Source organism: Amblyomma americanum, chromosome 1 (genome assembly GCF_052857255.1).
Source record: "Amblyomma americanum isolate KBUSLIRL-KWMA chromosome 1, ASM5285725v1, whole genome shotgun sequence".
NCBI lineage: Eukaryota > Metazoa > Arthropoda > Arachnida > Ixodida > Ixodidae > Amblyomma > Amblyomma americanum.
In genome coordinates, this window is record NC_135497.1 from 282,295,757 (window position 1) to 282,314,185 (window position 18,429).

The 18,429-nt window shown below is 52.7% G+C and overlaps 1 protein-coding gene across 1 annotated transcript in view; it reads left to right on the top strand.

Moving 5' to 3' along the window:
- The window catches only part of LOC144118419 (protocadherin Fat 4-like), a 270,906-nt gene that overhangs the window by 89,833 nt on the left and 162,644 nt on the right, over window positions 1-18,429 (top strand). The window lies entirely within an intron of this gene.

The following is an 18,429-nucleotide window of genomic DNA, read 5'->3' on the forward strand; positions in this document are numbered from 1 at the left end:
GTCGGGGAAAGCTGTGCACGCGCCCCCCGGGGCGTTTTCTCGCGCATTCCTTCGCCCCGTTCTCCTTCGGCGCTGCCCAGATCGGGGCGCCGCAGCAGCGCTCTAGTCGCGTGCCTTGTAACCCAGCAGCGGCTTGCACGCGAGGGCGCCCGTTCCTACCCAGCACACCCCTGCGGGCGCCTGCCGCCGCTTGCGTGTGGTGCACGAAAACGAGAACGCTCGCCGCGTGCCCGCCATTTCTTGCTTTCTCTCGTCCCTTTTTCTTTCTCCGCGCTCCGTTTCATTGCCCCCTTCGCCGCCGTGATCCAGCCCGGGTGCGCTCGAGAGCGATATTTATTGGCGCGGCAACAACAGTTTTGAGCGAGAACGCCAGAGATCGGCGGCGTCTGGCCCTGGCCGCTCTGGAATCGCTCCGCTGCACAGCCGCTCCGCGCGGCGGTGAAGGCGGCCGCGGCGGCACCGTTGAGACGCGTGGCTTTTCTTTTGCCGTGCGTCGGCCGTTGCCTGCGCCGCCGCCGCCCACCACAACTCCACTGCCCTTTTAGTGACGCTGGCGGTCGGTTTTTCCCAAATTTCGCTTTTCTTCCTCAGTTTTGTTGCGCCATTCCACCCTTTTTTTTTCTTTCCTTCCGTTTTTACCTTGCGGATTGGCCGCGGCAGCCATGCCGCCGCCCTTCCTTCTGCTACTGCTTTTGCCGCTGGTGCTGACGTTTCCAGCCCTGGCGTCGTCGGAGCAAGGGCGGCTCGAAGGCACCCTTTCCCGGAGAATGATTTCCAATAGTTGAAACGAAGCATGCTGGCCTCGCCACCTCACTCTTTCCTCCACTTCTGTCGTTCTCGGCATCCCCCCCCCCCCCCACCACTCCTGCTTTCTTACTTATTGTTATCAACCATTTGCGTCCCCGCTTCGCACAGGGAGCACACCTCGTGCACGATCGCACGGCTTAGCTGAGGAAGGTTGCACCTCAAGGACAAACAGAAAGCGGGAGATTGTTCGCTGCTTGCTTATGGCGCTTCCAAATGCGAAGATATCGGCGGGAACGTGAACAGAAAGACTGCGCAGAAGCGTGTCAAGTAGCATCGCTTTCTCAAAGCGAGTTTTGCGCTCAAGTCAAGCCATCACTACCTTTTTCCCCCTCTCTCGCTGTTGCGGTTTTACTAAAGAGTGGCCGTGACACAGTTGTTGTTTTACATGCAATTCGTCTCGTTAGTATCGGTGGAGCAGCGCCAACTACTCCGCGGAGAGCCAGCCCGCGATAAAACGCTTCATTGAAGAGCTTCTCCTGGGAACAGTCGGGCGCATTGAGAAGTCGATGCCAGCCGTGAGGCGAAAAACGGCTTGCCGCACGTCCGCCTCTGCTGCGAGTGAGTGCAGAAGGAACGGAATTGTATATACTGTGCAAAACTGCTATAGGCATTCGACTCCTACAACACGTCTGCTAGCCGCAGGTTGCGTGAAGATATAACGCCGCGAATTCGAGACAAAAGAATAGAAAGCCTAATTAGCGACGAAAAAAAAAACGAGCTCTTCACTTTCTTTGTCAGGCGCGTATACACACGCTTACGCCAAACCCCTCCATTCATAAGGGTGCCTTGGTCCCGCGTTTTTAGTGCAGCGGAAAATTTCTTCCGGAACTCTCTTATGCGGGCGCAGGTATAACGTTATGTCAACGCCATTATTTCGGGGATAGCTTAACGCAAAAAAACGAAGAAGGCCATAACAAACAGTCTAAGCAGCGCGGCACTGCTCTCCGGTGGGCAACTTAATAAAGCGCTCAGAGTTTCCCATCCTTGGAAGGCCAACATAGGGGGCCGTTCATTACTTCTTGCGGCCCGCAATTTGTCTTTTCTGAGGCCGCTCTCCAGCGCGTTCGGCGTATGCGAGCCGCTTTGCTCCTGGCATATAGTTAGGCCCGCTTTAAAGAGCTCGCCCGGCTTTGGCGGTGGGGGGAGGGGGCTCGCCGGAAACAAAAGTCTCTCCTCAGAGGAATAAACGGAGAGAGGCGGGGGAAAGATGAAAAGCCCAGCTTAGACAACGCGCTGTCAGATAATGGCAGAGGAGGAAACGAAAACTCGTCCGCGCGTAAGACGCAGAAGAGGCGCGCGCTAGCTTGCAGCTCGCAGCAGTACACTTGCCCGCGAACCGCCCAATATGCCAAAAACAGATAAGGCGCCCGCGAGCCAGTGAAAGGCGATTTCCTCGTGTTTTGTAAGCCGCAGCGAGTACTGTACGCGTCTGCAAGTGAAGGGAGGCGGAGGCTGGAAGGGAAATGCCCAGGGGGGGGGGGGGGGGGCAGGTGGCGGAGGAGAAGAGGATAGGGGGGCGTATTCGACCTGTCTTTTCGCGTACGCGCCTATGTAAATAAGGAACAGGACACGGGCAGTTCTTCTCTGGGAGAGCGCTTCTGCTTCTTCTTCTTCTTCTTTTTGCCTCCGCCGCTTTGTTTTACTTTGGACCAGTTTCGTTCCCCCCCCCCTTTTTTTTTCTTTGACGTTCCTTTGTTCCTGCGTCGCATTTTCGTTTTCTTTCGGAGACGTCGCGAAAGCACGCGACCGCGTGTTGCTTCTCTTGAGAGGGGAATGAAAAACACGAAAAGGAGAGCGCGATGACAAATAGAAGGAAGCAAGGAAAAGAAGCTTTCTCAAGGGATAAGCTAGCAGGCTTGACGAAGAGGAGGCCGGGTGGAAACGAAGACAGCCTGAAACGAGACGAGCGCGAAGAGCGAACTGCGGCCTCTTTTGTGTCGCCGACGATGACACGGCTTGTGTCGTCCTCCTGTCGGGCGCAGTTTTCCACCCAACGTCGTATACAGCAGCCAGACTGCGAGGGCATTCTTTTTCGTTCCTTTCTCTCTCTCTCTCTCTGCGCGTGGTGTTGTTTCTGTTAAGCGTCGAGACCATGTTGCTTGCTTCTGCGAGCTATAGTTACAGCGCCCATGCCCGGCCGCTGCTCACCCTGAAGTTGGTAGGGAGAGGATTCCATCGGCGACAAATACATGCTCCCCAAAATCTTGGCGACGACTGCGCAGGTGCCGCGTTTGATGTGGCCTGAAACGGGCTTGTCTTTTAAAGGCGCTCACCGAGAGGTTGTTCTCCAAAATTTGCCTGCATGTTTCTGTCCTAGTTTGGTGCGTTTCACCGCGGCCTCTTGCTTGTCTACTGCGCATGACAAGTCTTTTGCCATCCTCCTGTCAACAGCTAAGCTTCAACGCAAAATAATACTTACTTAACGCCTTCGGCAGATAACTGCATACATTCTGCACCATATAATTCGGTGGCGAAAAACGGGTCGCCATTCAAAGGCGCTCTCACTGCATTCACAACCTTGCGTGACTATGAAACTGCGCACCTTTAGCAAAACAATGATAATGGTCCAGTAAACAGTCGTTTTCGCGCCTTCATATCTGTCTTAATTACGCTCCGCTCTTGGCAGCGTGCGGAAGTTCTAAATTAAGTTTGACTCGCGAAGTGGGGTTTTCCATTTGTACACTCCAAATACGGATACGCTTATATGTGAGTAAAAAGGGAGAAAACTGTCCTCTAGCGCAGGGAGTCAACAAAGCCATCACATGGCACTGTGGTCATTTCATTCGGCAAGGAATGGTCTGATCGGTGCCTGTGATCACAGTACACTGGCAGTTGACGTCACGGTCGTCACCTTACCGAACGACGTTGCCTCACGTGAGGATCTCCCTTCGCTGCTGCGCAGTGATTCCATCCTAGAACGCTGGTGACAAAACCCTATATTTAACCGCACGTCGCTGCGAAGCTGTATTTCCCTGTAATCGATTAATCGATAACCGTCGGCATTTCACAAGGTTGCTGGTCTTTACTATGAGTTGGGTCGAGCCGCGCATTCCCCGACTGGGACATTTGGACGCAAGCGCGGAAAGCATCTTTCGATGCTCCCACGTCGACGCCTATGGAGCGACGGCTCGGCTGTAGCGTTTCGAAACCTTCAGCGCGCTTTCCGTGATGCCCTCCTGCGTTAACCTGAGAGGGTAACAGTTTCGAAATACGATCGAATCCAAGCAGCGTTGGAGAACAAAAAACAAAACTAAGACGGGAGATTCGATACAAACCATGCTTGGATTCCTGACGATTCACGCGCCTGCTTGGGCTTAACTTGCAGTTTTCCCATTTTCAAGACGTGGCCAGTGTCGCGCTCGCTGATGGCGTCGAATCGAGCTTCGACCAGAGAACGGCAAAGACGATAAACGACAGATACAGCGCGAAATTCTTTATTGAACTAGCCAGCAGGAAACGGCGCCGCTGAAACCGCACGCTTTACTGCGGTTTTCGTTTTGCATTCGCGTTGCGCGTTCGCGTTTTTTTTTTTTTCCTGGGCGCCAGAGGCTCGCATTCGCTCTCAGTCCGAAACCCGGAACCAGTGAATCCCTGAGCTGTGCGGCAATTTTGCTCAATTGTGTTCTCTCCTCCTCCCCTTCGATTCCCTTCACCACCAACCTTTTATTTCAAGGCGCCTTTTCTCTTCCTTTGTTTCTTTTCTTTTCTGTCTAGCTGTTTTTTTTTCTTTTTTTTTGTGGGCGGCGGGGCGTTCATTGTACCAGCAAAGCGATCCACGTGTTCCCCATGCGAATGAAGAAGCGGGAACAAAATGAACACAGAGACAAAGAGAACGCGACGCGAGTCCAAAACCTTGGTGGGAAAATGGCCGAAGAGGCGGCGCCGTCGCATTACTTTGAACACTCCCGGGATTTGGCGAAGCGTGGCAAGATGGTGGGCGACGGAGCGGTGGAACTCAGCGGGATAGACAACGAAAACGAGCTGACGAACAACGCCCACAGAAAGCGCTCAAAAGCAGCCTGCCGGCGCGTGTATGTAAGCGTGACAAAAATGGGGACGTCCAACGTGCTGGTCGCATTTTCTGCGGAGCTGCTGAATCACTGTAGCTCTTCCTTCGTTGCAACCACCCTCTCCCCCTTTTCTATCTAGAACACGCGCGCACACGCAGTTCTATCTCTCTCTCTCTCTCTGTTACGAAGGCGCACGCAGTGAGCCCGCGAAGCGCAGGAACGCGTCGACCCTCAGCATCCCGCCGCCCCCTATTCGCCGCCTCAGTTTTTTTTTTTTTCATTCTCGAAGTGGCGAAACGTATACACGCACCGAGGAATCCCGCGGAGGCGGACTGCGACAATTGCACGCAGGATTTGCGGCGGCCACCGAGCTGTTTTGTCCCCGGGGGCAGGCCACGTGCGCGCGCCGATGCTCTTGAGGGAGCTCGCAGGCGAGCGCACAAACAAATGCACGCGAAACGAGAACAAAGCACTGGAAGGAAGCCCCAGAGCGACACGAGAGAGGCTATTGAATTTGCGATCCTCGCCGAAATTCAATCGTCGTCGCCGCTGCCGCGGAAATAACGAATGCAAAAAAAAAAAAAGTGACGACGGGCGAAAGATCGCCGCTACTCCGTGACTGTAGACAAAAGCCCGCCCAGAACCGCTCCAATCGGCAGCGGCCCCCTGCCTGTGCAGAGCGGAGCGTTTAATGACAAACGGTGCCAGAAATGGTGAAAGAGCGAAGCGGAGGCAGAGAGAGCAAGAAGGAAAGCTACAGCAGAACTGCGCTATAGGCAAAGCCGGCGGGTACGTGACTCTGTTAGGGACGATCCTTGCTTCGTCAAGGACTCGATACGGGGCTGGCGACTAACACCGATCCTCCTCCTCCGCCTCAGTGTCTGTTACGACTGTTGTCTGAACTCCCAATCTCGCGCTCTAGATTTGCTGGAGTTTGGGCAGAACTTTGTTGCGTTAAAAGACGGAGCCGCAGATAAGCTTACCGCTGGCTTTGAGGCCTGCGGGGATGTTCTACCCGCAGCCAGATGTCCGCGACCTCGCACCGAGAGGTTCGCGCCTGATCAAGACGGCGAATCTTTGTACCGCTTTATACCTCTTGCGTGCATCAAAGACGTCCGACTGTTGTTATTTACGCGTGTGAATATTTTCGGTCGCAGGCAAGAAGGAGAACGCAAGTGCCACCAGTGTTGTCGCTTCGACAGTAAACCCGCCTAATATACTGATAACATTCGCATCGAGTCTATATGAAATTACTGCCTTGTGAAGTCGTTACATCGCATTTTTGAAGTTCGCTGCACTTTTCCGCCACAACTCCCTTTGATAGCAGAGGTACCTTCCGCTTATTAGTTTGAGTCAGCACTAGAGAACCCCGAAACTGCGAGCAGTTGATAATGACCACAGACCGTAACATTTGCCAGCAAGAATGTTTGTGAGGTAAGACAGTCGTATTCTTTTCATTACTTTAGCTTTATTCATTGCCTCACCGTAATAAAGGAAACAACCGCGCTAACCTGCCTGGTGTTAAGAAAGCGAAACCGAATGAAAAAAGCACTATGAGCTCGTCGCCACTTCACGCAAAACTGGAATACCGAATCAGCGACAGCCTGTCGCTTGCCGAATTTCTTCCTCTGACAAAAACAAAACTGCCGCCTGCGTATTCGTTCCAGAAAGCCCCTTGATGATGTTGCCTCCAGGGTGTACAGAATCATTGAGGTGCTGGCAGTTTACTTCCAACACCCTCGGGTACTGTTCGTTTAAATCTAAACGTGGCAAATTACAGATCCGGAGTTCCCGGGTTCGAACCCGACCGCGGCGCCCGTGTGCTGTGCGATGTCAGTGCACGTTAAAGATCCCCGGGTGGTCGAAATTATTCCGGAGCCCTCCACTACGGCACTTCCTTCTTCCTTTCTTCTTTCACTCCCTCCCTTGTCCCTTCCCTAACGGCGCGGTTCAGGTGTCCAACGATATATGAGACAGATACTGCGCCATTTCCTTTCCCCCAAAAAACATTTATTATTAAATTTACCGAGGTTTCGACACGCACCGAAAAACGCGTACAGTGAAAGCGCGCTCGGTATCCGTTGTTATGGCGAGTTTCAAGAAAATAAAGTGCTTGCGCTGTATATGAATGGTTAAAATTACTGTTTTTGTTAATGAAATTGATTGCACGCGGGGCGGTTCTTGATAGAAAATAACACGTGTTAGCGGGGAGGGGGATTTGGGCAAAAAGAAAAGAAAAAATCACGAGGGGCCAGAAGGTTGAGAACGGAAAAAAGCGCTTGCACAAACCCCGGGGCGTGCTCATAGCGCTGGCCATTGTTGCCGTTTAATTAGGCACGTGTCAGTGCACTGGCTGAATGAAGTGGGCCCTCTATGGCCGCTTATTAGCCCCGAAAACAAGGGCGTCTTGCTGCGCTTCTTGCGGCCCGGTGTGTCCTGCGGAATGAGAATTTGTGTTGCTTTGGCAGCGCGTCGACGTTATCGCAAGAATTAACGGGCCGCGTTTAGATGCACTGGCCTGATTACGGAGAACCCGAAAGAAGTACGAAATAAAGGCGGGGAAATAGAGACGGAGGAGAAAGGAGAAAGAATTATGCTCCGACTGCGCGGGGAAATCATTCTCAATTTGTAGACGGTATCGTGTTTACTTTCAGGGAGCCTCGGCTCACACCCTCCGCCCCCCCCCCCCCCCCCCCCCGCGGTGAGGGGGGAAGAGAGCTCCCCCCCCCCGCCCCACCCTCGCAGAATTTCACGCTCTCCGCTCGTGTGCACACGTAGAAGAAGAGGGTCGCGTCCCTCGTGTTTGCGACTCTGAGCGCGCCGCGAGCTCGTTGCGTTTCCGCCTTTGCTATACGCGCGCACCTAGCATACACGCGTGTACATTTACAGCTAAAAATAGGCGGAATGCAACGGGGAGCACGAAGTGGCCGGACGTTTCTTCCGTTCTTTTTTTCTCGCGACGAGCGGAGACAGCCGGCGTCAGGAACAAGGACAGACTTGAAGGCGGCGAACGCACTTCCGCGTTCTCATGGCTGCTGGCCTCTGCCACGTCTTCCCCCGTCCCGCAAATGTCAGAGCGCTTTGCGGCGCCTGCGTACGTCTCCCTGTGGGCGTGGCGCGATGGAATGAGAGAGCTGCTCTTTGTTGCTGGCGTTCCTTCCATCCACCAAAGCCTCGTATGTCGGAATGGGGGAGCGGCTAAGGAAATTACGTGTTCTTACGCAACGTCTAAAGATTAGGGCAGGGTGATGAGGCCGTGCACGGAGCAGCATGAAGTTATGTGGTGGCGGACCAGTAAGACGCAGCGTAGGAGGAGACGCAAACGAGACGAGTGGCGCCACGTTATGCATCGCCATCACTTCACGTTCAATTTCACGTACCTCGGGGCTCAAGCCCCGCACGAGTTACGCCAATTCGATCCTAAGATTTCACTGTGCGAACGCGTTTATAGTTCGCCATCCAGTGCGTCCGCAGTGGATGAATAACTGTTTATCGCACTGCTCGCGTAGATAAGACGCCTGTGATGCCGGGCTGTGATGTCAGGAAGAGGATCCACGAAGTTGTTTTTATGGACCAAGGGCGAGAAGTGGCATCTTTTCCGGACTCCGTCCCACACGTGCTCACAACGCTAAGAAGAGATGAGGGGACGTCCTGTTCGCCTTCGAGAGACAGCTCGAGGATTGAACGCCGATTTCACGCACCGTGGCTTGACGCGAGAGATCGGAGGCGCAGGTAGGCTATCTTCTACACCCACCCGCTCCAAGAGCAGTCTAACGGATGCGCGTTTTCGGACGTCGGTTCAACGATCCCCTCTCGGAACGTCCGCCGTTTCATCACGGCTGCCACGGCGCTGTGCGTGGAAGCTGGGCTTGCAGACGCGCCCAGCATACGTCCGGCGACGGCCCTCCCGAGAGAGACAGCCCGCCGAGCAGTAGCGCGGCTGGCTCGCCCCGACGGCGCTGCAGCTGCTCTGGCGGCGGCAGTGCCAGCCGAGCGGAACGCTGGCGGCGTCGGCGGCGGTCGGCTCTTCTCTTTTTCCGAGCGTGTGTGGCCGACCGTGACGGCGACTGTTCGAGAGGGGAGAAGGCTCTCTGGGCGTTGCAGCACCTCGGTCGGTGTGCACTGTCTTCCTATCTCCTGTGTGTGCGCGTATGTGCGTGCACGTCTTGCGCAGCCCATCGAGCTTTGTTTGCATTGCACGGCGCGGAGGGGCGCTAGACGAGACGGCGGGGCCGACTCTACGGCAGAACAGAGGGGCAAGAAAGGAGCGCAGCCACTGAAAGGGCGCCGTCATATCGAAGCACTGCGAAGCGGCCGAGTCAGCGGTGCGGCGCCCATCGCGCGGGTTCTGCCATCTCGTTCGCGCTTTGCCTCGCTGCCCTCGTTCGGGCCACGCGTAGCTCGCGGAAAGCACGCTGTGCCCTGCGGCGAGCTCGTTAGCGAGTGTGAAGACCGCAGAGATGCGCGAATCGGGAGCGACTGCGGAAACGGAAAATTAGCGCCTTACACCGGGGGACAAACGGCATCTTTGATTGCGTTCTCGTGGCAAAAACACTTCTCAGCTCAAAATTACGTGCTCGGGGCCTAGTGTCTGGTCTTCTCCATGCCAACGAGCTTTTTTTTTTTTAGAAAGAAATAAGATGGAAGTCGCGATGTTCCAACGCGGTTTCTATAGCAAAGTTGAGTTTGTGGTGGAGTTTTTTTTTATTTTTTTGCGCTCAGAAGGCGTTCAGAAGAATCCGCCCTAACCGGTGCCGTAGCCCAGGGTAACAAAACGCTAAGAATGTTAGAGCAAACTTCTTTGCGGCGTGACTTCGCGTTAATGCGGTGAAAATATGCGTGCTTGCCGCTTCGCAACACATGAGGTTCATTATGAAACATGTTTATGACAGTTAAGAAAGTTGCTTCCCTAACTGGGGACTCTCGCGCGAGCACCTTCGAATGCCGGCTGAAGGTCGCAAACGAAGCTCCGTTACACGCTATGCTGCTTCCAGACACAGACCTCCCCTAGTTGAAACGACAGTTGCGGCGTGAAAGCACCAACTCGGCGCGTGTGTTCTCTTTTTCGAGACTTGGGTGTGTCAGGAGCGTTAATGCCTTTCCTCCGCTCAGTGGCGGCGAAGACGAACCTCTGGCTTCTTTCTGAAACTTCCCCAATCTCCGGGGGGAGCAGAACAAACGATTCGAGGAGAGAGGCAGGAGTCGCACGCGGAGCCGAAGCTCAACCGCGGGTGCGCGTCACGTAAGCCGACTAATCCTTCCGCACTGTCTACGCCCGAAGCGAGGTCGCGCTGCGGGCCGATGATGTATCGGCGTTGCGCACAGGCTCTGCTGTGCTGCGCCGGCGGCGGCAGCAGCTCGCGTTTCCGGCGGCCGGCCACCGAAGGCCTCCTCCCCGTGGCGGCCACCGTGGAGCGGCCAGCCGACGCCCTGCGCTTAGATGTGCCCGCAATGCGGCCCGCGTTTTCGCCGCGCGCCGGATTCGTTACGGGCGCCCATGCGTGTGCGTGCTCCGCGTGTTTGTGCGTGCGGCTCGGAAGGACGCCGATCGACCGATTATAACAGACCATTCGCGTGCTGCGGATGGGAGGCTGTGCGGCGGCGAGATTGACCAGCCAGACTCGCTCGGGTTTGCGTTTCCCCTCACTGCCGCCCGCTTATGAGGCGAAGCATCGACGCGGGTTTGCTTTCTCCGGAGTGTCCTCTTGCATGCTTTCTCGTCGGCATCGGGAACTTTTATGCGGCGCGGGGCGGCGCTGTGTGGCTCTCGCTGCCACGGCGAGTGTCACGAGCTGGGACTCGGGGCGCGTTGCGCCCGACAACGCCCGCAGATAAGAGTGGCGGAGAGTCGCGGGCCTCTGAGAAAACAAAAATAGAAAAGAGAGAGCGAAAAAGAAACCAAGAAAATTTCTCGAGTCACGAATACTTTCGCACGGTGAGTTTTATTTCGCTAAGGTGCCATATTACCGTTGCTAATAGCAGGACCATGGTAAGAGCAGAATTCCGTCTGAGACGGCAGTTGGCAGAAGGGATATTAATGTGCTATGCACCGGCCCAGTTGGCGGGCAGACGGACAGAGTCGCGCCTCACGGTCACATATATTTGAGGTATCACAAATTAGCCGCTCTGAATTCCGCCACGACTGCTCGCGCTTGAAGGTGGCAGAAAACACAATTGAAGAAACAACAACACTCGGACATTGTCAGCCGCCTTTTGTACTACGGTACGTGCAGAAATGAAAGAAGACTGACGGCACGTCCTCACTGCGTCGAGCGGGCTTGAGACGCAAGACGTTGAGCCCTTCAACGGCCAACACAGAGCTGAATGATATAACAGCCACCATGACAAACAGCCTACCACCAAGTGCGCGTTCAGCTTACGCGTCCCCGAAGGCGGCCTGGCCAGCGCATCTTGCCGCATCGAAAGCAAAGCGTGTGCAAGCGAGCCGCCGTCTCCCGGCGCGGTGACAGCCGCGCGGCATTTCGATCATCGCGCCCTTATCGCGGCGTTCAGTCGCCGCCGAGTTTTTCTCGCTATCCGGGGGGAAAAATCAAAGCACGGTCGCGTGGACCGCCTCAGCGAGGAGACTTTCTCGATCTTGCGCGCAGCGCCTGCCCATGACGTCGCACGCCGCGCTGCGCTGCGCGAGCCGTCGCTATATAAAATATGATGTCCGCCGCGGCGATATAACCTGATAGGCCTGTCACGACAGCGAGAACGCAGCGTGGGAGGCCGGAGCCACGCTCTTATGGACTGCATGTCATCCGCAGGCGGCCATGATTATAATGAGCCTATAAGCTTCCCGAAAAGAAACGCGAAGAGAAGGGGAAAAAAAAAAGCAAATAAGCGTCCGTCCTCTTATTTTCTTCCCCAGCGTGTATTCTCTACATAATGTGCCTTTAAAGTGACGATACCATGCGCCCCGGAAATGCCGCAGACGAGCGCATTAGCGTACGTACGGGAACTTGATCGGCTGCGCAACGAACGCACGCGGTTGATGGATTGAGTTTTCAGAGCCTTCTGGCGTAGCGGTTCCACGGAGCACAATGCGAGCACTCCTCCGCCGACATCACAGCACCCATTTCGGTCTCCCCCCCTTTTCTGCGTGTTGGCGGGCGTGCTCACCGCCTGCGCCGGATGGGCCTAAATTCAAGAATGGCGCGTCCCTCTAGCGGAAAAGACGACCGGCGTCCCGCAGCGGCCATTAACTGCGACACGAGATACCGCCGCGGCGAAACTGGACACCCTCTCGCTCTGCTTGCTTGGCGTGCCCGAGTCTATAAAGGAGTTGGCAGTGGAGCGTTGCTAGGGGCACTCGATGACCGAGCCGACTTGGTTATGAAAAGCCTCCCTCTCTCTCTCTGTACGGTGGTACTACACGCCGGCGCAAAACTTGTTGGTTACGACGCACTCGCCAGTAGAAAAGGGCAAGTTACGCCATTAGGCGAGCAACAAAAAAAAAAAGAAACGAATCGATAGGCTTCGATTACGTTTTGCCCGCGAGGGGACACGAGCGCCTGCGGGCGTAAGTAATGCACATTCGTACCAGAGACCTGCGTAATGAGCGCTTACGAACGGCCGCACTTAACGGCTGTTTGTCTACCTCAATCTCCGATATAAGTGCCCCAAGTTATTCAGCAGTCCTTTCTCCAGGAAAGACGGGGATTTAGCTCTGATTGCTAAGAAAACGGTATTAAGGAGATGGTAGGTCAAATAATAATAATAATAATAATAATAATAATAATAATAATAATAATAATAATAATAATAATAATAATAATAATAATAATAATAATAATAATAATAATAATAATTATAATAATAATAATAATTGTAGTAATCATAAATACTACGCTTGAAGAGACTGCGATAAACCCAACAGAGCCTTTGAGATACTTGTTCAATTGCCAATGACTGCATTTACTATATATATATACGTAAACAACTCGCCTATATGCACAAATGGAGGTAAGGTATTTCTTTGTAAGCGAAAATGCAGGTGCAGAACTATCGCTCACACAACGAGAATTTCGTCCGATAAAGCATGTGGAGGCTCAAAACCGTGCTTGGCGTGATGCAGACTGAGAAACTGAGGAACGGAACAAAGCGTGATTAAGAACATTTTATGCAGCCAGGGGACTGCACACGCTGCGAACTTACGAGTAAAGGAGTATTCAAAAAAACAAAAAAAAACACGGGGACAGTGTTGTACCGGTCAGTGCATAAAGGACAGTGTTCATTGTATGTAAAATACGGTAAGCGCATTTGCTGTTCCCAGCTGCTCGTAGCCGGACCGTTACGAACGGGTCTTTACAAAACACGAAAAAAAAAAAAAACATTCGCTCCGCGCATATGTGCTTGCAGTGAACGATAAGATTTGCCCTAATGCGTCTGGCTCACAAACAAGGACAGGGCATGGGATTAAATTATGTCTCGAAGCATTTGCAAGAAACAGAAGCAAATAAAAAAATAATGCTTTTTCTTTATTCGAATTGCAAATGCGACCGAAAAGCCGAAACGCAATTTAGCAGCGGACGGAAGATAGCTAGGCGCACAGCTGAAAAACACACCTGCGGTGTGCAAATCGTTCCCTCCACTTTTTCTACCCTGTGTCACTGTCGGACACGAAGTATATCTAAACATCTAAAAACTTCTTTTGTGCGTGTGTGCGTGGGAAGGCGAACACGAGGGGATGAAAGCAAAGCTGCATAGCATACAAAGTGCATGTCAGAGTCGAAGCCTCGTTTAGGAAAAGCGATGATAATCTTTCATCTTTGTTTTTTTCCGCGTGTCACAGCCCTGCTGTATTTATGCTTTCCAATGAAGGTTGTCGCCGGTTGGCCGCAGTTAATGAGTGCAGCCGTGCAACTGCGTCTGCTTGGACAGCAGTGCAGTAGAAACTCGTTTTAAGCATATATTCATGGCATTCGCGTATCACACAAGAGAACATATTCGCACGACATCAATCGGCATATCTTCAGCACGCATTGCAAGACGAGGCGAATAGCCAGTTTCCCCGCGACGAGCTCTGCACGTGGCTACTTGCAGATAACAGACTAACGTTGCCTCTTTACTAGTACGCCGATTTCGGTACGCACAACAAATGCCCATTCCAGTTCCAAATGCTTTTCTTCTATATATATTTCACACTCTCAAGTTAATCGGCAGCAAAATAAAAAAAAACGACACGCGAATCTTGCTTCATGGGAGTCCACAACAGAGTGCACTTATTAAATTAACACGGCGATTGTAAGATAGTCATCAAAAACAGCGCTCAACTAAGGCTCGGACACATGGATCCAAACTACGAAAAGAAGTTGCTCGAATGCTTGAGCTGAAGGAGTTGATTTTTTTTCTTCGCCATTTTTCATGGTATGTGTTCTCTAACACAGGATATTAACTTTTGGCCTGTTTCGAAGCATTAGGGTAGTTTCCACCTGCAGTTACTAAAGTTAAAGTACCAATTCGTTTGCTATTCGTGTAAAGTGTTTAATTCGCTCGCCGGTAAGCTTTATTTGTTTGACTGTAACAACTAGCGCACAAGAGGGTGCGGCGAATCTTTTATTATTTGCACAAAATAGCTCACGGTTCCCGCATTTTAATTTGTTATGTTGCACGCATTACAACACTCTCTGCAGCCGCAGTGCACGTGGACGCATTAACAGATTGCATGCCGCTAATTCTGATTGCTAACCCCCTGTAGCGGACTTGGACGAGCCAGGCTCGTCATACCCCGACTGTCATTTCTGGCTCATGGCGAGTCCAGCTTGCGTGTTTTATGGCACTCTGTTTCCGATTTAAGACGAGTGGGACTCGTGCAAAGCATTTTTCCGCTTTACTGATAGATGGAAGCATGGGTACAAAATCACCATTTTGGTATTTTCGGGAAAAATTGTGTCCGTTATGGGGTTAAAAGCACCCGCCACTACCCCAGGTAGTGGAAACTTAATCCGGGGCCCTCCACTACGGCGTCCCTTATAGCCCACGTGCCGCTTCGGGACGTTCAGCCGCACATGACAGAACACGCTTCAAGTTGGTGGCGCTTGAAACGGCAAGTAGTTTATTTTCTGTTTATCTCTCGAGCAAACTCTCCACATACAGTGGCGCAATTCTAACCAACCATCAATGGCAGCAATAACGAAGATATCGCGGCGAACATTACGACTTTCCCTGTAAACGAATGTTGTTTTCCTTACCCCTCCGTTTCGTTATTTATCTCCCTTTTCTTCAGCCGGTCCGTGCCTTATAAGTCGCTGAGGGGAAGGTCGAAAGGCCCCGCGAAGACCGAGCAAAAACCAGGCTCCCGTTCGCTGCGCCTTTGATTGTTCAGCTGCACCGCAGGCTTTTCCAGCGACCGCACACAGCAGTGCCCGCGGTGCGGAGCGCAACCGAGAGCCGATATCGACCGGAAGGAGCTGTTTTCTTTCAGGGACCCCAATACGGTCTAAGAAAACAGCGCTTGGCGCGGTTGTTACAGAAGGAGCCACGCCGCGCGTGTAAAAACACATCTAGCGCGTTGGCACAGTTGCGGCAAGGGACAGGGAGATGGAGATGGAGGCGGGAGATGTGTTTCAAGGTCCCGACTCTTCCTGACCCCTTTTTCCGCTATGCGTTACAAGCGAGGGCGGCGTCGAGCGCTGCTCGCGAACAAAGGCCAAGGCCGCCGCGATGACCGCAGTGCACAGTGATCACTACCCGCAAACGCCAGCGGTAACTCGAAACGTTCAAAAACTATATCAGCACGAGACATTCATTACGCCGGGTTACTTACTCGTGCGACCAATGCAGGAAGGGGCAGATTGTTGTAGCGTCCCTTGGATGCTACGGCAACGAGTCCCGACACAAATCAGTGTGCCTTCTTTTCCAGCTCTCCAACTCTACGTTATGGTGCTCTGGATGAATTTCTCCCGCATCCGCGGTCTCATTTTCGATACTTCGAAAAGAAAACACAGGATGCGTCAAGCTGTCTCATGAAAATGAACGGGCGCAGTGAGGGCACTCTGCAAAAACGACTAATAGGTCGAGAGCGCGAAATTAGAACAAGCGCGCGGGGCTCGGCCGAAGCCGCTGTTCGACTGCTCGTCAGGAAATTTCCAGATAACATCGTAATCACCGAAGCAGCAGGTCAAGAAAGTGCTCGCTTCAATTTCGCGAAGGTCGCATTCTTGACTCAGAAGCGCGAATTCCTGATGGTGCCTTCGTTTACTTGCGCCATTTTCGTTGCAATGTTTTCGATATTCCTTACCGGAGTGCGCAGAACCGTCGATAAAGTTCACCTACTCGAAGGGACACGGTGATCCAAGGTTCGAGGCATGCTTTTCTTTTTCTCATAAACGGGGAAATTTTATGGAGTCGCATCCGTCTTCTGAATAATGTTGTCACAGATTAGGCCCACTCTGAAAAAGTAGCCGCGTCGGGGAAAGTAAAAATTCCCGCTTCGGCTGTTTGGAGATGGTACAGGGGCTGTTTTGCCGCTGGCTATCTGTGCGATCTGATGGGCAGTTTTTTTTTTTTTCTTGGATGAACAATTACGGCCTCGAGTGAAAGACCGCGCTAAGACGGAGCACTGAAACGTCATTTAACCTTTTCCATGATGTGTTCGGATCCTTAGCAAGAGGCTCTGGCTAAATAGCATTAAAGGGGCTCTGAAACACCTTTCGAGTAGAGTACATAAACTCGCTCAATCACGACACTCTCTCACCGCAAACACCTCAGTCAAATAATACGCTTCTACAGGCAGCAGATAACCCACAATCACGCGGGAAAGTTGGCGAGTTCTTTGCAGCGACTTTCTTATGCTCGCGCCCTCCTCCGTCGCACGCTGCATCATAATTCTGTTGAGAGATGGCTATTGGGAAGTTTCTTTCAGGCGTTACGATCTGGCGGGTCAGGAAGCTCCGCCCCTCGGGGAATTCCCGCTGTGAGGCCGCTGGACCTTTGAGCGTGCAAACAGCGACGACAGGAGAACGAATGACGCGATGACGCTGAAATTCTAATTTTGCTTACAGGTAACTCAGCTGCTACAAAACGCATTAAAAAATATATATTGCAGGATGATATTCGTGGAGCGGGGTCCTTTAACATCCCAGGAGTACCGTACCTTTCTTGAGAGCCCCTTCCATATCTGCTTAAACACGGTGGGAGACTAAGCACGCGGTGAGGCAACGAATCAACGGCCTTGCTCTTGTGTGCCGTATCCGCTTCTTTATTACCTTCGTGTTGTTTCGAGCACAGGCTGCACGGGCTCATTCTGAGTCCGACAATGTTGTTATTTCTGTGTTAAAGCCGGCGACTCGCTCGCTAAGAAAAAAAAAGCATATCAAGTCCAGCAGCGTTCGCAAGTACAGCTTGCCTGATTTTTACAAATGTCCACGCGCCGTTTTCGGCAGCGTAACAACAGAGAGAGCATACAACTTGGCGGCGCTCTCTTTACTCTAATACTTTATTTGGCGATCAAAAAAAGAAAAGCTGTCTATGTGGGCGTTGGGCAGGCATTTACACTCCCTGGTGTCGCGTGCTGAAGTTATACCCCTGTCATACGGGCACTTTCGATCCTCATTGAGTCAATGCTCATCGAACTCAATGCAGATCGACGGTTATCACACGGCCACTTTCAAGCGCAATCGAGTTCGATCCTGCTTGACTCGATGCCGATTCCTCAAGAGTGCTTGAGGTTCCAAGCACAATCGAAAACACTCGCCCTCATGAAGCTATAAAAATAAACACAAGTGAACAAAACTAAACCAAAATTGTTGTCGTTGTAATTGATTAAAATGTAATACAGAACATTTTTCAGGTACTATGCCTGCTTATATGCAAACATTTGAAAATAATCTCTACACCACGCTCCAAGCTTCGCCGTCAGTGTAAACAAAGATGGCGTCCTCCTGCTCGTCGGCGCGGAAACTGTGGAGCGAGCGCGAGACAGCCGCTCTCATCGACTGCTGGCAGGACCGCCTAAATAATTTGCGGCGCCAGAAGAGAAACGTCGCAGTCTATGCAGAAATCGCGGAGGCGTTGCGGGCCCTCGAGTTGCATCGCACAGCAGCAGAGGTGCGCCACAAAAACCTGGCGCAGATACGCAATGTACCGATTTGGCTACGGATTTGGCTGCCGCTGCCCCCGACTGCACAGTGTTGCCGGACATCGCCATGTTATGGCTGTCGGCGGAACATTTGGCGCCACCTAACACACATGAGGGAAACTTCTCAATGAGCATTGCAAATGCCCGTGTAGCACCGGATGTTTCGAGCGTGCTCGAAAATCTCGACGCAGATCGAGCTCAATGAGGATCGAAAGTGCCCGGGTGACAGGGGTATTAAACTACATTCCTCCCTTACACATGACGGCATTAGTCCCGACCGCCGCAGGGTGTCGCATCACGCGGCTTTCGCTTAGAGTCATCCTTTTTTTTTTTTTCTCCAATGACGCCAGCTTTGACTCGACCCCGCCTCATATACTTCTTCCTTTAGCTTCGAAATGTCCGTTGCCACGCGTAGGCGGCCACACTTGTTTCACGAGACGCCTGGTCTGTTTCCCTTCTCGAGGCGAACTCGGGGCCTGTTTTCTCGGACGGCGCGGTCGGGCCCAGGTTCGTGGCACGCACGTCGCT